General features: G+C 37.6%; 1 protein-coding gene across 1 annotated transcript in view; it reads right to left on the bottom strand.

Annotated features, from left to right (window-relative positions):
- Positions 1-24,361, bottom strand: part of LOC145687250 (uncharacterized) — a 99,491-nt gene that overhangs the window by 51,070 nt on the left and 24,060 nt on the right. The gene's annotated exons all lie outside the window — the stretch shown is intronic.

Raw genomic sequence — 24,361 nt, 5'->3', positions numbered from 1 at the left:
CAAAACAGAAAAACACGTTTGAAAGTGCAAGGCATTGAAGAAAAGCAAATTGCTCCAGTCTCCCATAGACTCACACAACGGACCTTATCCAAGTACAAGTGTGACTTCGAATGACCAATGGACCATAGAGTAACCATGACCATTGGATATCGTGTCCTAGAAGAAAAAGAAAAATTGTCAATCGAAATCGTCGTGGAGGGTGAGAAGGTCAAAAGGCAACGGTATATGCTTCGCCCATCGGGACCCCAAATTCACAGACTGCACTATGAAATTTCTATCGGGGGATTTGCTGTACGAGAAACATGATGGTAAAGACGAAAAGGAGTAACTTCGAAACTGTGAGGCAACTTGGAGAGGAGTGGGGTTGGAGAAAACTGGAATAATGGTGCAGAAACAAAATATATCGGAGGGTGCTTTTGAGAGAAAGACTCTGCAGCAATTTGATTTACTTCAATACCTTGCACTTTTAAACGTGTTTTTCTGTTTTGTTATTGTCGCAACTTAACGGAGTTAGAAACGTGGCCATAGATTTTCTGATGTAGGTTGTATTGACATTTTGACCAGTTGCCCGTTTGCACAGGGTTATCGTAGAGAGTTGAGATTTGTTCTATGTTCTTTTATTTAACAATAGCTTTCATACAATATGCTACTTGATCCCCGGTTCCACTTGCAAATTTTGAGTTGGACCCCGCCTGGGACCCTGCGAGTACCCCGGGGACACAATTTTTTCATTCAAAAGGTGCTGTGCTCCTCACACTAATTTGATATGTATTCGCTGAGTTTCCTTACCTGGCCGTTTCCGAAAAATTTGTCCTGGAATCTGACTTTATAATATATAGTATGGAGCTCAATTTCTAACTTTTCACGCTTATATCTCCACAACTTTTGCGATCGATGCTGTATCCCTTTTCGTGTTATGTTCTTTTGGGACAAGGCATCCAACGGCCATAGTCTCGACTCGAAGTCAGAGTTACACTTGGATAGGTTCCCTCGGCAGTGAAAACAACTCATAAAAATTCTCTATTTCTGACCTCAAATCTAATAGTGGAATTAGTCCACAAGTAGCTTCGGATGCACGATGAAAACCGACATTAAGCGAATCAGAAATATTAACCTTTCATTTTGCTTCATCCGCAACCAGAAATTTAAAAAGCGTTATAAGGAACCTTAACATGAAAAAATATTGTCCTAATTCTTAAAACAGATATCATTGTTAATTTCCCAGTTGCAATCTTATTGAGTTAACGAAATGCTGCTGTAGAAGAGTTTGAATAATTACATAACGTTCACAAAATTAAGGATAAAATTAATTTAACGATAAAACTAATACACTGACACGAAGTCCCAAGACACCTAAGCATTCCAGTAGGTGATTTTAATTGGAGGTCGTGTAATGAGAACATTTCCAGTCTCATCACATTTATCTTTCTTCTCAAACCTTGGTTCAATAGTTCTTGAATTCTCACTGGTTTTTCTCACAGCATTGGGTGCATGTCGTACCTCAAATATAAAATGGTTTTCCCCAACGTTAACATATCGCAGTACTGACCAAATCCAGCGCTGCTACGCCTTCGAATACTTAATACTAATGTCTGTATTGATTTGATACAAGAAGTCATGAGAAGAAGGATCAGCAAAGAGATATCTGTGAGCGTAAAAAACGCCACCACTACATTTCCTATGTTTAAAGAGCATCCTACAATTGAACCTTCTATAAATGCGTTCTCCGGACAGCGGCATATTGTAAAATATACGGTATCCTCTTACTTACTATAGAAATCAACACGGATCATACGTTATCCGTATGCTACATAGGCACTGCCCTTAGGTGTTACATCATGCCGTTGCAGGATGTCTGACATCTAACAGTTTTCCCTATATCATATGCATATACTTATGTTACCTTCGTCAGCTATATGTTATATAGCCTACGTCCATTTGTATGTTAGATCCTGACCGCCTACATTGTTTCATACAGAAAGTACGTATGGATGGAACACTTATACAGAAAGTATTATAAATCATGCGTTTTCAGTTATACGTCTGCTGTACGTTAATACGCATGTAACCTATCTTTTTAAGTACGCCACCTACATTTTTTCTCAGTGTATACATATATATTCATTAATAGCAACTCGGTTCTCTCTCATTATCAGCATAACAACCCGCATCACAAAAATAATAAACAATTGGACCTCCCCTGTGAGACAAACTTGCACAGAGAGTTAACTTGTGCTTCAAAGATAACTCTTGGTTTATTTTACTGTATCTTTCAAACCAATTTTATGAAGACGAAATACTATTTTCCCACCAAAACATATTTAATTTAAACGTAATGCCGATATATTAGGGAGTATCGAAAACAAAAATTTTCGAAATGTTAAGGTTGGTAGTGTAGAAAAGAAGCCATTTGTGACCAAAAACACGTCTGAATTTTTAAAGATTTTTTTGAGGTCGTTTAGGTGGCGCGCATCGACCTTGAAGTTTTGGTAGTTATTTGGATGTGCAACACGCACAACAATTTCACAAAAAGAAAAAGCCATTATTTGGCTATTTTATGTATTTTATATGCATTATGGACGTTTATTATTTTGTTCCTGACAGATATGTTAAGTTCGTATCTCAGAGGTGGTTTACTATGATTTACTTACGCTTTTGGTCAAACATTGTCAATTGTAATCTATAAAAATGCCTTTTTTATTGATGTTTTCCAATTGGTTTTGACTGAGTTTTATTCGGAAGTCTTCCGATATAAAAGACTGAATAAATGATTTGGCTTTCTAATTACAAACAGTTTCTTACTTACTGTTCAGCACTTTGCTTATTTTCATACATTATTATGCTTTGAATTTTATAGTCAATTTTAGTTTGTAATGTCGGAATTTGATTCCTAAATTCCAATTTCGCTTTGATGCAGCCATTCACGTGTACTGACGTCAAAAGAGGAAGAGCTGCCTCTATAATTATTTTCATAAGTCGTTTCAATCCTTTGGTGTGCAGAGAAAATTTTCAATTTCCGCTAATTCTTTTTAAATAAAGTTATCAACTTTTTCATTTGTAATATTATTGGTCAACGGAGGTACGTGGAGGGTGCATGAAGCCGGATCATTCATGTCATACTATTGTTTTGCATTAAAATTGATAGTTGGTAAAACATAAGTGCGAAATCTTTTGTCTTTTTTTTCAATCCTCTTGCTTTCTTAGTTTCTCACAAAGAAAGATTTTTTATGTCTGAGTTTTGGTCGGTTATTAAAGGCAGAATGAGATTTCCAGAATGTGTGAGGAATGCGTTCTGTTGAATGACTCTATAAATCATAAGGGCCGAGGTGGCTCAGTGCAAGAGCGTTCACCTATGGTGTTTGGGGTCTAGGGTTCGATCCCAGCCCCACCAAGTGAGCTTTGTGGTGGACAAGCACCGTGTAAGTAGGTTTTCTCGGGGTTCATCCGTTTCTTTCCACTTTCTTCATTTCGCCATTTATCATCACCACCGTCTCTTTTAGCTTTGCCGGTGTAACGGTTGTTTTACCCCCATAAATTTTTACCAACTGGTAAAACTGTCGCGGAAAAATTTTACCCCCTAACATATTATACATACTAGCGTACATAGGTAAAAGTTTACTACATATATGGCACCTACATCCCTCACTAAAACCAACAACAAAATTTCACCTCCCCAACAATTCCAACAATGAGAAACACAAGAGGGTAAAAAATAACCAGGCAAATTTCTACCCCGTGCCATATTATTCATACTAGCGTACATAGGTAAAGTTTTACTACATATATGACGCCTACATCCATCACAACAACCAGCAACAAAATTTCACCTCCCCAATAATTCCAACAATGAGAAACACAAGGGGGGTAAAACTCTCCGGGGAAAATTTTACCCCTGCCATATTATTCATACTAGCATACATACGTAACAGTTTACTACATATATGACACCTATATCTCTCACTAAAACCAACAACAAAATTTCACCTCCCCCAACAATTCCAACAATGAGAAACACAAAGGGGTAAAAATTGACCAGACAAATTTTTACCCCTGCCATATTATTCATACTAGCGTCCACAGGTAAAAGTTTACTACATATATGACACCTACATCCCTCACTACAACCAACAGCAAAATTTCACCTCCCCCAATAATTCCAGCAATGAGAAACACAAGGGGGTAAGACGTTCCCCGGAAATTTTTACCCCTGCTATATTATTCCTACTAGCGTACATACGTAAAAGTTTATTACATATATGACTCCTACATCCACCACTACAACAACAACAAAATTTCACCTCCCCCACCAATTCCAACAACGAGAAACAGAAGGGGGTAAAAAATGACCAGGCAAATTTTTACCCCCTGCCATATTATTCATACTAGCGTACATAGTTAAAAGTTTCCTAAATATGACACCGACATAACTCACTAAAACCAACAACGAAATTTCACCTTCCCCAACAATTACAACAATGAGAATCACAAGGGGCGTAACAAATGACCAGGCAAATTTTTACCCCCTGCCATATTATTCATACTGGCGTATATATGTGTAAGCTTACTACATATATGACACTTACGTCCTCACTAAAACCAACAACAGAATTTCACCTCCCCCAACAGTTCCAATAATGAGAAACACACGGGGGTAAAAAATGACGAGGCAAATTTTACCCCCTGCCATATTATTCATACTAGCGTACATAGGTAAAATTTTACTGCATATGTAACAACTACATCCCTCACTACAATCAACCACAAAATTTCACCTCCCCCAATAATTCCAGCAATGAGAAACACAAAGGGGTAAAAACTCTCCCGGGAAATTTTTACCCCCCTGTCATTTTATTCATACTAGCGTAAAAGTTTACTACATATGTGAAGCCTACATTCCTCACTAAAATCAACAAAAATTTTCACCTCTCCCAACAATTCCAACAATGAGAATCACAATGGGGTAAAAAATGACCAGCAAATTTTTACGCTCCTGCCATATTATTCATACTAGCGTACATAGGTAGAAGTTTTCTACATATATGGCACCTACATTCCTCACTAAAACCAACAACAAAATTTCACCTCCCCCAATAATTACAACAACGAGCCACCCAAGGGGGGTAAAAATGATCAGGCAAATTTTTACCCCCCTGCCATATTATTTATGCTAGCATACATATTTAAAATTTATTACATATATAACACTTTCATCACTCAGTAAAACCAAAAACAAAATTTCACCTCCCCAATAGTTACAACAATGAGAAACACAAGAGTTAAGCGTTTTATGGGATATTTTATATCTTGAAATATTTTTAATACTACCGTACTTCATACTACGGGTTCCATTTAGTTGTAGTGTGACATCTTCAAATTTAAATGTTCCTAGCTCAGAATTATGTCCAATTTTTGTACATTTAGATCAACCGAAGAAAAATGATTGTACCATTGAAATTAAGAAAGGAGTTCTATTTCAAAATTTGACCCACTTTTATCACCTGTATTGTGACACCTGTATTGCGAAATTTAAATTCTAACTAGCTCCTAATTTGTCTAATTTTTGTACATTTTTGTTCACTACTATCAAAAAGGTCTACTATCAAATAAGTGAAGGAGGGCCGTTTCAAATTTAGGCCATTTTTGTCACCTGTAGTGCTACATCTCCAAATTCGATATCCATGAACTTGGCGGGCGACCTATGGCAGGCCACAATTTCGATTTGACACACTGTTAGTGCTTCTTTAGTGCCGTAAACCCCATCGTTGGTGCTACAAAGATAATGTCTCAATTTTTAAGAGTATCTTCACACCAACAGACCAAGATATCAAAATCACGCCATAAATGAAATTACTGGTCCGAGCAGCGTTAGTGCTCTTTAGTGCCCTAAACATTAAAGTTCGGTTCTTCTACATATGTATGCAGTTTTTAGGGTAGCAAAATGGGCTCGTTTTATGATGCTGGCATGCCACCTATGGCATACCACGATTTCGATCTCATATATCGTTAGTGCTCAGTTCATGCTCTTTAGTGCCGTATATCCCATCGTTAGTGCTTGAAAGACAATGTATATATATTTTTAAAAAGTACATTTAGCCCACTTAACATTATGTCAACAGGCTGCAAGGAAATTATAGCAGACCACAAGCTCTATTTCAATCATCGTTATTAGATCGTTAATGGTCATTAGTTCGCATGTCCCATCGTTAGTGCTCCATAAATAATGCCTATATTTTTGAAGAAACTCTTATTGGCCTGCTAACTCATGCAAGCAGACCAGAGAAGAAACCTACTCCATAGCACAATTTCGATTACTTCCGTGATTAGTGCTTCGTTAATGCTCGCTAGTGATGCATATTCCATCGCTAATGCTCTACAGATAACGACTACTTTTTTTTAAAAAAAAAAGCCATTAATGGTCCGCTAATTTCATGCTGACAGAACAGGGGTAACACTTACGACAGACAACAATTTCGATTTCACACATCTTTAGTGCTTTGGTAGTGGTCGTTAGTGCTGCATGTCCCATCGTTAGTGCTCTGTAGTTAACGCGCTCATTTAAAAAAAACTGCTATTGGCCTGCTAATTTCGTGCCACAGGCCAAACACAATACCGACATCAGACCACAATTTCGATTTCCCAAGTCTTGGGGGCTTCGTTAGTACTCTTTAGTACCCCATATTCAATCGTTAATGCACTGCAAATAACGCTTATATTTTTAAAAAGATCATTACCGGCCTTCGAACTATATGCAAACATGAAAGAAAAGACACCTACGGAAGACAACATTTTCGATTTCACACATCGTTAGTTCTCGTTATTGCCGCATATCCCCTCGTTACTGCTCTAGAGATAACGCGTTTATGTTTTAAAAGTCCATTAGTTGCCAGGTGTCTTCATGCCGCAGGCCGGGCGCAATACCAGAGAAGACCACATTTATGATTTCACACATCGTTAGAGCTTCGCTACTGTTGTAAATCCCTTCTTTAATGCACTATAAATAACCCTCACATTATTTCTTAAAAAAATAAATAAAAGTGATTACTATTGGCCTGCTAACTTCATTCCACCTTCTGCAGAGGACCACCGCAATTTTGATTTCACATCGTTAGTGCTTGGTTATTCCTTATTTGTGTCACAAATTCCATCCTTAGATTTCCGGGAATAAATCCAACTTATTGAAAGAATGTATTTACCTGCTACTTTCATGGCAATTCCTGGCAAGCCACCTACGGCACACCTCGATTTCGGTTGCATATATGCGTAACGTTAGGCCTACATTCAATCGAAATTGTGGTCCGCCGCAGGTGGCTTGCCACCTCTATTACCATTAAGTCAGCTGACCAATATACTGTTTTAATAAGTTGACGCAATAGATGGAGCACTAACGATGGAATTTGCAAAACTAAGGAGCAGTTACCAAATACCAATGATATGTAAAATCAAAAATATCCGATGTAGGTAGAATGCCAGTCCCGTCCAAATGAAGTTGGAAAGCCTATAATGATGTTTTTTTTAATGTACGCGTCATCTGCGGGACACTTGCGATGAGATGCATCACCAACGAGCACTAACGAAGCATTAACGATGTGTGAAATAGAAATCTGCTCTGTCGTAGGTGTTATGCCTGCCTGCCATTTGACAAGAATTTAGTAGGCCAATAATGAATTTTTTAATATAGGTGTTTTCTGTGGAGCACTAATGATTAAATTTGCCTAACAACCGAGCACTAACGAACCACTAATGATGTGTGAAATTGGAAATGTTATCTGGAGTAGGTGTCGTGCCTGTTCCGTTGACAGGAAATTAGAAGGCCAATAATGGGTTTAAAAAAATAGCCATTACATGTGAGTACTAATGATGGTGTATGCGGCATATCAAAGTAGTAACGACCTAGCTGTAGCCGTTATCTATGGAGCAGTAACGATGCAATATGCTGAACTAACAAGCACTAACGAAGTACTAACGACGGCTGTAAATGAAATTGTGATTAGCCGCAGGTTTCGTCCCTATTCTGTTGTAACGAAGATACCAGAGAAAGAATGGTTTCTACGGAAATGTGTCGAGCACTAACGATATGATATACAACACGAAGCACTAATGATAGATAAAATAAAAATTGTAGTCTGTTGTAGGTTTCGTGCGTTGCGTGTTGGCATGAAACTAGGAGGGGGAATTGGATGTTTTAGACATATAGGCGTTATCTGTGGAACATTAACTATGAGATATACAGCACTAACGAGCACTAATGACGAATGTAATAAAATTGTTGTCTACCGTAGACTTCGTCCCTAGTCTGCTGGCATGAAGTTAGCAGGACATGAATGGTTTTCTTGAAAAATGTATCCGTTATCTTTGAAGTACAAACAGTAAAATATGCGATATTAACTATCAGTAATTAAGTACTAATTAAAAATCTAATCCTAATTGTGGTTTGCTGTAGATTTCGTCCTTTGTCTCCTGCCATAATATTAGCAGGTCACTAATGACATTCTTAAAAAATGTAGCCGTTATCGGTGGATCACTAACGGTGAGATATGCGGCACTAACAAGTACTTACGAAGCACTTCTGACTGGTATAATCAAAATTGTGTTCTGCTGTTGATTTCGGTTCTGGTCTCCTGCCATAAAGTTAGCAGGCCAGTAATGCCTTTCTTCAAAATGTAGCCGATATATGTGGAGTACTTAGTATAAGATATGCAGCACTAACGAACACTAACGATTGGATGTACGGCACTAACGTGTACTAACGAAGAAGTAATGAAAAATGTAATCAAAATTGTGATTTGCCGTAAATTTCGTCCCTGGTCTGCTGGCATCAAGTTAGCAGGCCAATATTGCCTTCTTAAGAAATGTAGCCGTTATTTGTGAAGCACTAACAATGGGATATCTGTGCAGTACTAACGACGGGATGTGTAGCACTAACGAACACTAACGATCGGATTTTCTGTATTAACGAGCACTTACGAAGAACTAGTGACAGGTGTAATCAAATTTATAGGTGCGGTCTATTTCGTCCCTCGATTGCTGGCATGAAGTTACCAGGCCAATAATGGTTTTCTTCAAGATTGTAGACGTTATCTGTGAAGCGTAAACAGTTGGATACGCGGCACTAAGGAGTACTAAGGAAGCACTACTAACAGGTGCAATCAGTATTGTGGTTTGCTGAAGTTTTAGTGGGTAGCCTTTTGACATGAAATTATGAGGGGAAAATGGAGGTGTTAGAGACGTGACCGTTATCTGTGTAGCACTAACGATGGGATACGTGTACTAGCTAACACTAACGAATCACTAATGACGGGTGTAATCAAAATTGTGGTTTGCGTAGATTTAATCTCTGGTCTGCTGGCATAAAGTAAACAGGCCAATAATGTATTTCTTTAAGAATATATTCCCTTTCTGTGTAGCTAACAGTGGAATATGCGGAAGTAACCAACACTCACGAAACACTAATTTCCGATATCATCAAAATTGTGGTCTCCTGTAGATTTCGTTCCTTGCGTGTTGGTATTATGAAATTACGAATGGAAAATTGATTTCTTAAAAAATGTAGCCATCGTTTCTGAAGTACTAAAGATGGAATATGCAGCACTAACGAGCACTAACGAAACACTGATGACGCGTGTAATAAAATTGCGGTCTACCGTAGGTTTAATCCCTGATAATAATGGTTTTCTTTGAAGGATGTAGCCCTTATCTATAGAGCACAAGCGATGGGATATGTTTCAGTAACAAGCATTAACGAAGTACTAATCACGGGAGTAATGGAAATTGTGCTATGGAGTAGGTATCGTCTTTAGTCTGCTGGCATGAGTTAGCAGGCCAATAAATGTTTCTTCAAAATTGTAGGCTTTATTTATGGATCACTAACGATGGGACATGCGGCACTAACGACCACTAACGATGTAATAACGATGGGTGAAATCAAGATTGTGGTCTGCTGTAAGTTCAGTGCGACGTGTTGACATCGAGTTAGGTGGGCAGAATGAGTCAAAATCGTGTAGTAACATATTTGTTAAAATTTCTTGCTCTTTACTAACAACCAGTGATGTTATTCTGTATATATACGTACACATCATATATATATATATATATATATATATATATATATATATATATATATATATATATATATATATATATATATATATATATATATATATCCTTTGTCTTTGGAGCAGTAACGATGGGATATGCGGCACTAACGAGCACTAACGGAGCACTAACGATATATGAGGTCAAAATCGTGGTATGCCATAGGTGGCCTGCCAGTTTCATAAAACAGACCCCCTTTCCTAACCTAAAAACTGTATATATAGAAACACTAATTTTAATGTTTATAGTACTAACGAGCACTAATGCTGCTCGAACCGGAAATTTCATTTATGGGGTGCTTTTGATATGTTGGCATGTTGGTATGAAGTTAGCAGGCTAGTGTTGCCACGAGACGAGACGAGACTTCAGGTTGTCTCGTCTCGTGCAAAGCATAACTCGTCTCGTGTCTCGTCTCGAAAAATATGTGCTCGTCTCGTCTCGTTTGTCTTGTTTTGTCTCGTCTTGTCTCGTAAAATATAGTGGCATATCATACGAACGAAAGTAAAATGTAGCAGACTGCACCATACAGAAGACAAGAAATGTCACGGTAGGTACACCGTTAAGCATTCACCTCTGGTGCGTCTTGTAGTCGGTCCGATCTCGGTTAGTGCCATGTGAGCTTTGTGGTTAAAAACGAGTGTGTGTGTTTTCAAGGAGTTGCCTCGTATCCTACCACTTTCTTCATTCTAATAATTTTCCCATCATCATCCATTCAGCGTGATCCAAAGTTGCCTAAATGTCTTAAAAATAAATTCAAAAAAGCTCACAAGGCAAGGAAAAATAGTTTACAAGACAATATTTCTCTGCTTTTAGTTGTCTGATTCTTCTCGACCCTGACTTCTCTTTTTACATTCTGAAACATTGAAATTTATTTCACGAGTTTCAATACACGAATATACAGTAAATTGTTCATAGGTACATCGAAGACGAAGACTCTTTATTTCATATAAACCAGAAAGATATACCTAGGTATATACTTTGATTTCATATATTACAGCCTTTAGGTTTTGTAATGTTAACCCAGACCAATCCAAAAACTACTTTCTATATTAGCATGTTTAGATTTGTTGCAATTATTTAAAAAAAAAAAGTAGCTTGGAACAAAATAATTTTATTGTGTAATAAAAAGTATTTAATAGAAATTTTATAGGTTACTGCACAAGCTCTATTTAAAGTACCATAGTACTGGAAGCTGAACGAAACATCGGAGGAAAGAATGCTTGGGGGGCACTCTACACCCCCATTTTACAAATCTGTCCCCATACCCGCGGGGTCTGTGCCCCTATATGGTGTTTGCCTCATTTGTGTAACATACTCATGACGGTACACCCAGATTAGCTAGTGGTGTAAAAAAAGATTTTTGGGTGGCCATTTTCGATTAAAGATGGCGACTTTTTAAAACATTTTCTTATATTGTCGTGATCTATTCGTGATCGTACAACGTACTCCTTCATACCAAGCCGAGCGGTCTGCGGCGATATACCATCGGCTCGAAGGCTCCGGGTTGAGGCCCGGAAGGGTCATGTGTATGGATTTTAACAGCACTTGTCTTTTCGTATCAGTGTCCAGGGGCGAAATCGTGCGGGATAAGAGGATTTCAGTCTGAAAAATTTGGGAAGAATATCCTCCCCAAGTTACTTTCATGTGGGTAAGAAATTAGTAAAAATATAGGATATACATTTTATAGCAGGATTACACATATGGTTTGGTATCCTATTTCTTTTTTGTTAATTATGTTCTTCAGTTTTCGAATTTTGCCCGTTTTCATGATATTTTCTGCTTTCAACTTAGTTCCATGAATATTATACCAAATGTTCTTTACACTTATCAAATTCGAAAGCTTTTATGTGACTGTAGGGAACAGTTTCTGAAGATAATTCAGGTTCTAATTAATATTATTCACTAGGAAAGGGAAGTAATCCCCTCCTCTCAACATAGAAGCAGAGGACCATTTCGCACTCTGGTCAGATCCAGCATTTCCGCGTAATAAAACAAAGATCCCCTGTAAAACCTCTTCACTCCAGTGTTATCGTTAGTATCATAAATTTACTGAATGCAAACAACAATTTGATGGGTTCGTCGACAATATCTTGGCTTTGTCCTTCGCCAGGCTTCCAAACGAAGAACTGAATTTTACAACATGACTGCTGTATATTGCAGATGCCCCTAAGCTAGCGATTGGTAAAATGGTAAAAGTATGTGTGTATGTGTGTGTGTGTGCACCCGAGAGAGAGATTGGAGACAAAATTTTAGTTGCAAGATGACGTGCTTCAATTGCCGTTTCCGATGCATTTAGCAAAAAGTATAAAGACTACTGTAGTCTATTCTCTTCCGCCACCTCAGCCAGAACTTTCAACTACAGCTTGTGAAGAGTGTACCCAGTTTTCAAATTGAATGGATGGTGGTGCTAGTTCGGTTTCTTCAGCTTGTAAAAATCTTCCCTGCCTTTGTTTTGTTTTCATCATTCCAGCCAGAAATGAAAAAAAAAAAAATTAGAGAATTCCTCAGTTTACAGCAAGGGGAATTTGAGACAAGATATTAAGGATGATATTCGTGGAAGCTCATGTATCACGATCGTTTCATTCAATAGACAGAGGACACTTTTATATGAAGGCTTTTCAACATGTTTTCTTACAAAGGGGATTTTCCTTTTGCAATCGATATGACCACTGACAAATTCAATCTTGGCCTTTCCCGCCAGCGTTTGCATTATCGAAACACGAGACGAGACGAGACATTTCACGAGACGTCTCATCTCGTCTCGTGTCCCGTCAAAAAGGGTTCCCGTCTCGTCTCGTCTCGTCGAAAGAGAAATGTCTCGTCTCGTGGCAACACTATATCAGACCGATGGTAACTCTTAAAAATCGAGGCGTCGTTTTGTAGCACTAACGATGGGGTTTGCTTCACTAACAAGCACTATTGAAGCTCTAACAATGTGTCAAATCGAAATTGTGGCCTGCCAAGTTCATGGACATTCAAATTCAAAATGTAACGAGTTCAGAATTTTATCTATTTTCTCCGTACCACTGAAATAAATTATACCACAAGTAGGGTTATTTCATAATTTGGCCAATTCGATCATCTATAGTGCGACGTCTTCAATTTCCAATTTTAATTAGCTCATAATTTTGTCAGATTCTTATACACTTTTGTGCAAACAAGAAAAATTTTGTACCGTTTAAATAAACGAGGGAGAGTCATTTCAAATTTTAGACACATCGATTATTTTTAATGCGCCATCGAATTTTAACAAGCTTAGAATTGTGTCCAATTTTTGTTTATTCTTGTACCATCAGCAAAATATTTTGTTCCATTTAAATAAAAGCAAGGGCTCATTTCGACATTTGGCCACTTCGATTACTTGTAATGCGACATCTTGAGATTCAAATTTTAATTAGCTAAATATTTTTTGCAGTTTTTGTACATTTTTGTACCACCAAGTAAAAATTTTGTACCATTCAATTAAACCAGAGACGGTCATGTTTAAATTTGGTAACTTTGATAACTTGTAGTGGGACATCTAAAAATTCGAATTGTAAGTAGATTGGTGTGAACAATCTACAAAAAATGAAAAAATTCAAACCTAATTAAAATTCGAACTTCAAGATGCCATATTGCTGTTTATTGAAGTGGACAAAATTTTGAAATAGACCTCCATCGTTTATTGGCATGGTTCAGATTTTTCTTCCTGGTGCAAATATGTACGAAGTTCTGAGCTAGCTTCATTGGACAAAAGTATACAAAAATTAGAAAAAATCTAAGCTTGTTAAAATTTGAATTTGAAGATGTCGCATTACAGGTAATCGAATTGGCCAAATTCTCAAATAACCCTCACTCGTTCATTTGAATGGTGCAAAATGTATTTTCTGGTGCAAAAAATGTACGTAGTTCTGAGCTACCTAGGTAGTTAAAACACATATATGAAAATGTAGCACTACAGGTGATCGAAGTGGATCAAATTTGAAATTGCCCTCCTTTGTTAATTTGAATAATACAAAATATTTTCTTGGTGGTACAAAAATGTACAAAAATTGGACATCATTTTGAGCTAGTTAAAAAATACAATTTCAAGAAGTCACATTAGAGACGATCCAAGTGCCCAAATTTTGAAATGGCTCTCCCTGGTTAATTTCATTGGTAAAAAATCTTTTCTTCGCTGGACAAAAATGGACAAAAATCAGACAAAGTTCTAAGCTAATTGAAACTCGAATGTGATGTCACACTACTATTGATAGAAGTGGTCAAAATTTGATTTGGCCCTCCATCGTTTATTTGAATAGTACAATTTTTTTCTTGAGTGGAGAAAAATGTACAAAAATAGAGAAAATCCTGAGCTAGCTAAATAATGAATTTGAAAATGTCGCACAGCAGGTGGACGAAGTGGCCCAAAATTTTGGAATTTTCCTTCCTCGTTTATTTGAATTCTAAATAAAAAAAAACCTTGAGTGGACAAAATTGGATAAAATAGACAAAATTCTGAGCTAGCTAGAACTCAAATTTCAAGATATCGCAGTACAGGTGACCGACATTTTGTAATTTTTCAAATGGAATACCAATGTTAATTTGAACTTTAAAAAAATTTCTCTCGGTTAGACAAAAATGTACATAAATATCACAAAATTATGAACTAGTTAAATTAAAATTTGAAGACGACGCACTACAACTAAATGGAAACCCCTAAGTACGCCACTATGAACAATCTGGCGGCGGGGTAAAAACTTCCTGGACAGTTTCACCCCTTGTGCTTCTCATTGTTGGAATTATTGGGGGAGGTGATATTTTGTTGGATTTTGTGAGGTATGTAGGTGTCATGTACACTTTTACCTATGTTCGCTAGTATGAAAAATATGGCAAGGAGGTTAAAATTTCCCGGGACAGATTTACCCCCTTGCGCTTCTCATTCTTGAAATTATTGGGAGGGATGAAATTTCGTTGTTGGTTTAGTGAGGGATGTAGGTGTCATATATGTAGTAAACTTTTCCCTATGTACGCTAGTATGAGTAATACTGCAGGGGGTAAAAATTTGCCTCCTCATTTTTACCCCTTTGTGTTTCTCATTGTTGAAATTGTGGGAGGAAGTACAATTTTGTTATTGGTTTTAGTAAGGGATGTAGGTGTCATATATGTAGTAAACTTTTCCCTATGTACGCTAGTATGAATAATACGACAGGGGGCTAAAAATTTGCCTGGCCATTTTACCCCCTTGCGTTTCTCATTGTTGAAATTGTTGGGGGAGGTAAAATTTTGTTATTGGTTTAACCCTAGAACGCAGAACATGGGTCAAAAATGACCCAGCAGTAATTTATGTATAGATTACAGATTTTTGTCTGCAATATTTGCTGTACAGTAGTTTTTCTCCGTGACCTCTTCTATTGGTTTGTTTACTACATAACAATAATGTATTTAAGTTTTTGGTTTTGTATTTATTTTTTACATTTTATTATATATATTTCTATACGTAGTATACATAACATGGGTCATTTCTGACCCGCGGTATATTTTAGTATTAGATTACTATTATATATTAGTATTAGTATATACTACTAATACTAATCTTTATAGTAGTATTAGATTAGTTCTTTACTATAACAAATTAGTATTTGTTTTACTAAAATGTTATTATATTTGTAGTAGTATCATTTCTACTAGTCTTGTACTTTGAATTGGATTTTTTTAGAAATATATACTCTGAACAGACTAATCTTATGGACCATGTTATGGACCCATGGACCCATCATAAAGATCCATGTTATGGAAACCAAGGTAGAATTCATGTCATGCGTTTAAGGGTTAAGTTAGGGATGTAGGTGTCATATATGTAGTAAACTTTTACCTTTGTACGCTAGTATGAATAATATGGCAAGGGAGAAAAAAATTTGTCTGATCATTTTTTACCCCCTTCTGTTTCTCATTGTTGGAATTGGTGGGGCAGGTGAAATTTTGTTGTTCGTTTTAGTGAGCGACGTTTGTGCCATATATGTAGTAAACTTTTACCTGTGTCCTCCAGTATGAATAACGTGGCAGAGGGATAACGTTTCCTGAGACACTTTTACCCCCCTTGTGTTTCTCATTCTTGGAAGTATTGTGGGAGGTGAAATTTTGTTGTTTGTCTTATTGAGGGATATAGATGTCGTATATGTAGTAAACTTTTACCTATGTACGCTAATTTGTATAATATGGCAGGGGGGTAAAACTTTGCCTGGTCTTTTTTACCCCCTTGTGTTTCCATTATTGGAATCGGTGGGAGAGGTGAAATTTTGTTATTGGTTTTAGTGAGGGATTTAGGTGTCATATATGTAGCAAATTTTTACCTATGTACGCTAGTACGTATAATATGGCAGGGGGGTAAAAATTTGCCTGGTCATTTTTTAAACCCCTTATGTTTCTCATTGGTGGAATTGGTGGGGGAAGTGATATTTCGTTGTTGGTATTAGTGGTTGATGTAGGTGTCATATATGTAGTAAACTTCTACCTATGTACGCTAGTATGAATAATATGGCTCGGGGTTAAAATTTGCTGGTAATTTTTACCCCCTTGTGTTTCTCATTGTTGGAGTTATTGGAGGAGGTGAAATTTTGTTTTTGGCTTTAGTGAGGGATGTCAGTGTCATATATATAGTAAACTTTTACCTATGTACGCTAGTATGAATAATATGGCAGGGGTAAAATTTGCCGGGACATTTTTACCGGGGCGTAAAAATTTAAGGGGCTAAAACTGAACCGTTACAACGGCATTACCGTGAGACGTAAAACTCAAAGATTTTCATTTCTATCAATCATATCTCTCACTTAGTGTGGGAGAAGTCGTTACAAGTGGATCTTATTCCAGAAGTGTTTTGCTCCATCAGTTATCAATTTTTCCTTCTTGATCCCAAATCACGTCTTCATTAGGTTCATTAGATGGGTAGTGCGTAAATTTTCATTCGGTACGTTGCAATAAGCTGTAGTTGTTCAGAGTGGATGTGCGTGCTTACATACCACCACAAATGGTCACTTTACCCCACTACCTACCTTAACATTTCGAAAAAGATTTTCTTTTTAATACACCCTACTATTGATGGTTTTCGTGGATAGTTGTGCCGGATGTTCCTGGTTCAACTTGTAAAGTTACTTGCAATTATATGCTCTCCATGGTGCATTTTCATAGGATACTGTCGAACAACACAGTGCCTCCTGGCTGGTTGTTTATTTCAATCTGTTTTCTGAACATGCAAGGAGTTTGTGAGTCGTACCTGTGCACTTGATCCATTCGTTGCGTTACAGAAGATAGTTTCCACCCAGACAAAATAATCGAGCAATTCATTACTTCAAACATTTTTGAAAGTACAAATACATCATATATCAACTATTATACTAGTTTTATGATTCCCGAGCACGACTTTTAGTAGGTTAACCTATTGGTAAAAATGATTACAGTTACTGACAATTTTCTTGTCATTAATTTACATATTGATTTACTATATAGGTTTATTATCTGATCCAGGTCGTAATTTTTTTTTTTAATTTCTTGTATAACTCGTGTGCAGATGACAGTTCCTTCAATTACTGAGTTTGTCAACTTATTGTTATATTATTTAAAATTCCTCTGACGTGTAGTGAATGCGTTTAATATATGTTGCTTGTATTTAGCATATGTATGTAGGAAGACAGAATTTATCATTCTGAGGAGTTAATATAATTTGTCTAAAGGAAGATACACCTCATGCATGTAGACTTATCTTAGGTATATTTTTTTTCAGTTCTTCAACAATTCATCATTACTCATCCCTTTCTTTTATTAAAATGGACTCTGTTGTTTTATTATCTTTCGCAAGCTCAAACTGTAGCATAGTACAAAAATTAATACGTTATTATGGAGTGTCTAAGACAAACACAGTAATAATATGTCAGAAAGTATGTTTTCATAAAGAAGAAAATGGTAAATAAATCCACTTTAATAAATTTACTAGAAACTCGTATTAATAAATTTACTCGTTTTACGTTCATCTCAAAGCAGATTTTGAGAACTAGATTATTTTTTTTTTTGGTCTTCTCGTAATGCCACGTTTCTGCTTCGTACAGTCCTATACTCTTCGTTTGAGTCCTTTCTGTAACTCTTCATTAAGTAACTCATGGTATCTTGCTTCCCACCATAATAATCACAATCTTCCTAAAGATTTTCTCCATTATCCCCGTGGTTTCTATTTAAAGTTTATATTTAATATCTTCGTTAATAATACTACCTAGGTATTTAAATATAGGCAGAGCTCATTCGTGGCTAAGCAGTTAGCGTATGTGCCTTTGGTGCCGGAGACCTGTGTTCGATTCCCGTCAGGAACTCATGTGGTTCGGCTCTCACATAAGCTGTAGGTCCACGTCTTAAATATAGCCACGATGCTGAAAGGGACGCTAAACTAAACTGAAGTCAAAGCAAATTAAACATAATCACATATTCTACTGCCTTTCTTAGACATCTATCACAGCCTCAATCATCTAGCTTTTCTTGCTGCTTTTCTTTTTTATATTTATTTACACTTATATTACTATCAGAGCCTTTCTTTATGTTATCAGGTATCGTGCGAATTCTCGATTCATATCCTGCAGTAACAATAATTTTATTTTAGAGTAATTATGATAGTCCTTAACCATATTCGTCCTCCTATAATCGTGTTCCCTGAACAAACTATTTTTCGCTACTCTTCTAGATATTAAATGATAGTACTTGGAAGGAAGCATTTTTTTCTTTTTGCCAAATACTTCTTTCTATTCACCATCCTATATCATTTCTTGCATTCCAACTTTCATTGCTTGGTTCATATGTGGGTTTCTTCCGAACCTTTGAGCTTCTCTCCCAAGTTTCTTTGGCATCTTCATCCAATTTATCAAAGTAAATCAATTAAAACTAATCTAAACCAACGAACACTACATGCACTTCCTTTCTTCCCTTGTCTAAACAGCTTTCACCTATTTTACTCAATGGAAGCTAATTGCCTCTTTATGTTGTCTCCTCCCAAATTAAACTCTTCAACTTCATCGTCCACAGAATCTCTTTCATATTTAACCCTCAATTTTTGTTGCGTGTGAAGTGAAAATAAGATACTGGTGGAAGCACATTTTACTTTATTCCCGTATACATCTCCCATTTGAGCGATATACGTACATCGGTCACCGTAAACTGTAGGCTGATCGTAGTGTCTATAGAGGGCGTGTGTTAGTACTCAAACAAGGCAAGCGTAGCTAAGTATGATCAACATTATTTGTCTGCGATCGTTGCTGGTTGAGTGGCTGCAACAGAGAGTACTTTGACTAACCAAGCAGTGTAGCATTGAAAAAAAAAACTTTCTTTGAAAGTGACACACATCAGATGGACATTTTAATAACATCAAATTAATACTTAACAACAGATATATTTTTCATTTCCTTTGCCTGTCTTTACTTCTTCCATATGAAAAACTAAATACTTTACAGCATTAATTCCTTTCATAACTACACAAAATATTGGGGGGGACGCGTCCCCCCTGTCCCCCACCAGAGACGCCCGTGCACACTGCTCAATTGGAATTGCAGTACATTTTAAATTTTCATTTAGATAAAGGACCAAATACCGTGGACGTCCTGAAGAAGTTTGTTCTGTTTATATTCAAGATACGTTATCGAAAGCAACAGCCGAAATATCAATCAGTCGCTTTTGTCCTGAAAAATGTTATGCTGTTTACAAGATTCTCCATGAAATGAATCCAGAAAAAGTGGTTGATATTCTGACAAAAGTCTAAGAAGACTGGCATATAAGCAGTCATAACATCATCAATGACCTAAATAACCAAATAGTATTAAAGTATTTGCGAAAAAGTTGGCTATATGAAGAAGCTCGACAATTGGGTGTCACATGATACGACTCAAAAGCTTTTACTCAATCGAATACCGAATACCGAATCGAATCTACAAATCTCTACTGAAATGTAACGAACTCGAGTAATTTCTAAAGCGATTGCTCACGAGTGATGAAAAGTGGGTAATCTACCACAATAATGTCCGAAAAACATAGTGGTTGAAGTGAGAAGTTCCGCAAACTTTGTCAAAACCAACATTGATTTTCCAGAATTGATTTGATGTGTGTATGGTGGCATTGGATATTGTGCATCAGGAGCTGCTGCCACCGGTTGGAACGATCGCCTCGTACCTGGACTGTTGACAAGTATTGCGAATGTATCTAGCAATTGGAAAGAAACTGCTGGAGTTGGTTAACAGAAAGGGTGTCGTACACTAGGCTGACAGCACAACGCTGCATAAAATTTTAACACCAGTCAGAAATCGAGAGAACATGGCTAGGAGGATTTAATGTACCCACCGTATAACATGGACCTGGCACCGTCAGATATTTCTTTGTTTGAGTCTCTGCAAAATTCACTGAACATGTTACTTTCAAAAATAGTCTGCAAAACACGTGACAAATTTGTTTGACCAAATTTTCTGCTCATTAGAATTCCAACAGTTTTCGTACATGTGATCTATTAAATGATGTTCATAATGACCCGCTGCAACTCATATACCCTGAGTTTTGAGATACTAACACAAATTTGTGCGCAAAAGGCTCAAATTCGTTTTAGACTACGTGATATTTGATATCTTGACTCAATGAAACTTATAAAGGTAACCAAGAAAGTTCTGTTGCTTTTTGTGGAGGTCTGTGTTCCATTGGCCCTCACACCGTGAGTTGAATGTGAATGGAGATACAGCGAGGGTCAGTTGTTGGTGTAGGTACATCCAACATACTACCTGGTTGTGGCAGTTCAGTTACACCGTGAACTTGCGTAAGGACAGAGTGAACATGGGACCTCCACAGAGCGTCATAAGGGCATGTATGCGGTACGAGTTCAAACTGGGGTCAAACGCTTCTGCAGTGGGCGGAAGATATGAAAGGCCTCTAGTGAAGGTGTCGTGACTACGCGGACATTGCAGAAGAGATTTAACAAGTTTAAGGACGGTGACGAAACACTCGAAGACGAACTACGTGCCGGGAGACCAACACATGTACAAAATGAAGATCTTCAGGCAGAAATTGAGGTGAACAGTGGCCAGACATGTGAGGAACTGGGACTACAGTTCAATGTGAATGGAATAACCATTCAGCAGCACTTCCATCAACTAGGAAAACACTACAAGTTGGGTCGATGGGTTCCACATGATTTGACTCCGGGCCAGAAGGCAACGCGAGCAGACACCTGTATTTTTTGCTGTCTCGTCTGAGGAAGGAGCCATTTCTGGACAGGGTGCTGACATGTGATAAGAAGTAGGTCCTGTACGCAGCTCCACGGCGCCGTCATCATTGGTTAGCATTCCATGAACCGGTTCCAAAACAACCGTAACCACGACTGCACCAGAAGAAGGTCCTCCTGTGTGTTTAGTGGACTGCTTGCGGCATCGTGCACTGGGAATTGCTACCAGCTGATCAGAGCAAATGTGCAACTGTTTTTTTTTTTTTTTTTTTTTTTTTGCCACCAGTTGAGCCGTGTTCAAGAAAAACTCAAAACTCTGGAGTCAGCACTTCTGAATCGCAAAGCGGTCCTCCTGTTACAGGATAACTTTAAACCCCACGTGGCTAGTATGACCCGGGACACCATTCTACGCCTTGGATAGGAAACACAATTGCATCCACCATACTCCCCAGATATTGCACCGTCCGATTATCATATGTTTCATTCTTGGACAATCACTTTAGAGGACGTCAGTTTAAATCCCTAGTATATGTGCAAAACGTATTTGATACGTTCTTCGCTTCACGGCCCACGAAGTCCTACCGCGATGGAATCCATGGCCTTCCAGAACATTGGCAGAAGGTTGTCGATGCTGATGGGGACTATTTTTGATCTTTCAGGTATGTCTTAGCCCCAGGTGACATATCGATGTTCGAACATGGTGGATGAAAAAGCGACATAACTTTCTTGGTTACCTTTATATATATTTTACAGAAACAAATCACGAGATGCTAAATAGAATCATCATTCATTTTTAAGAGAATATGAACAAAAGTTCTTCGTACATATGGTCCATTACTCAATTAGGCATTAAGTAAATATAAGTTCGTATTTAAAATATGTTAGTGTATTTTCGCAAAGTCCTTAAAAAAAGATGGGATGGTTTAGATATAGCACTCAAGTCAAGAATAGCTTCATTCTGTAGGATAGATTCAATAGTGATGAAACATTTTTGAAAAAATGAAAATGAAATCTCTGAGTTTTACGTCCCACGTTTATGCCGGCTAGGCTAAAGGAGACGGTGATGATGAGAAATGAATGAAATGGTGGAATGAAGAAAGTGGGAGGAAGCGGAAGATCGCCGAGGAAACCCACGCACACGGTGTTTGTCCATTACAAAGTTCACTTGGCGCGAAGTGGGATCGAACAAGAGACCTCATGCACCAGAAGTGAACGCTCTACCACTGAGTCACAGTGGCACCGAAACATTTTTGAATCGAACGCAACCGAAATTTTACCGTTTGATCCAGCTTGCATCTGTCTTTCTCTATGTCTGTTTCATGATAAGTTTCGTAAAATTTTTCCCATTGTAATGAAATCTTGTTTCAGCTTTCCTCAAGGTTTAAAAAAAAAAACTCTTAGTTTGATGTTAAAATTTGTCAAAGAGAAGGTGTAAATGGGTATAAAATTAACCCCATCCTGGAAGTTCGCACATACAAGCTGCATAATATGACAAAGCAATTTTCTACTTTAGCTTTCATAAATGTTGTTTAATTGATTGAGCAATTTGAAGTAATGTGACATCACAATCATTATATAATTACGTAGGATTGAAACAAACCAGTGATATCGCAATAAAATGGTAGATAAATTCTCCATCGACATGTTCACTTATGTAGGTACTACCGTCTGTGAAATTGCATCATGAAATAGATGTGAAAGAGGCATAAAAAAGCACGGATTTTTTCCATGACTGTATAGAAAATATTACAATTTCAGAAGTGCATAAGACTTCCGATCTAGGTAACTCAGTTGGGAGTGAAACGTTCTCATTTTGCAATCGGAGCCTCTATACGCTGTGTCATCGAAGCAAATAGGTATAGAACGTGTTTCTGGGGAATCGCCTGCCATGCTGCTTCTGGGAAATCACCGTTGATATATGAAGGGTACGGGGAAAAAGCAAGGAATGTCCATGTATGTGCTTTTTCGGGTGCTTTGTCCTATCTGTTGGTGACTCTTGGTACTATTTGACTGTCTATGGCATGCATGCGTAGATGTAGAAATGTTCATTTAAAAATTGGCAAAAGATTTCATAACCCTATTTTTTGTACGCAGTTTTCAATATTAAAACGCCGTTTTCTCGAAAATGCAGTTTTGTGACATTCCTTGTTTTTTCCCCTTACCCTTCATATGTGAGTCTACAATATATCGAGTCTGCTGGAAGACCGTGCTGAAGAACGTGCCTAGCAAGCCATATCACACACATGTCCGGTAGGTGAAATGTATTCAACCGTGCCAAATAAGGGAAGTAGGTGTACCCATGTTCCTCAGAGAAAGTTTCAACCTTCCGGGATACGTGTAAAAGAGCATTTTCCCCCTGATATAAAGTGTCCGAATGAAGGCTAGGACCTTGCTCCTAGAACTTCCCTTATTTAGCTGTCACTGATGAAGTTACCCTCAGTGCGTAAGAGAAGAGATCGAGTGTTGTTCTCAATAGCGCTCCAATCTATGTTGCCTGCTTTTCAGTCACTATGATCCTTAGCAATACACCCTAGAGCATTACAGTCACCATGATAGTGTCTAACGCGTAATTATCAGTATAGACATCAAACTCACAGAGAAACAACATAATCTGTCATTTAGTATACCAGCGACAGTTCCTATACTTTCAATGAAGTGTTAATCGTTTGTTCTAGGATACTTATAGTAGATGTGTGGGCATGCGTCACACTAATTAAACGTTCAGCATGCGACGTCAAACCGTCAAAGCAAGTCTACATATGATATTGTGCTCCAACGTTGATCTAATAGTATGGAAGATGATATGAGCTAGTCATGGTCATTTGGACAACACATCTGTCGTGCCGCGGTGTAGTCACATTGGAGCATGCAATGCTCGATTGTCGCTGCAAATAGTTGTTTTTTATCAATTCCTTGCCCACACATCACATCATTTCAGTGTATTCTGTACTTGCAGCAATTTGATGGTACGAGAGCCTATTTCTCGTAATCGACGACGCTGGCCAGTTTGCACGCAGCCATCTGTTTATATTGCTTGGGGGCGCGGTGGCTCAGTGGTAGAGCGTTCACCTCTGG

Source organism: Thermobia domestica, chromosome 6 (assembly GCF_964235325.1).
Source record: "Thermobia domestica chromosome 6, izTheDome1.hap1.1, whole genome shotgun sequence".
NCBI lineage: Eukaryota > Metazoa > Arthropoda > Insecta > Zygentoma > Lepismatidae > Thermobia > Thermobia domestica.
Note: the sequence above shows the minus strand (reverse complement) of the source record. Positions and strands in the feature narration are given on the sequence as shown.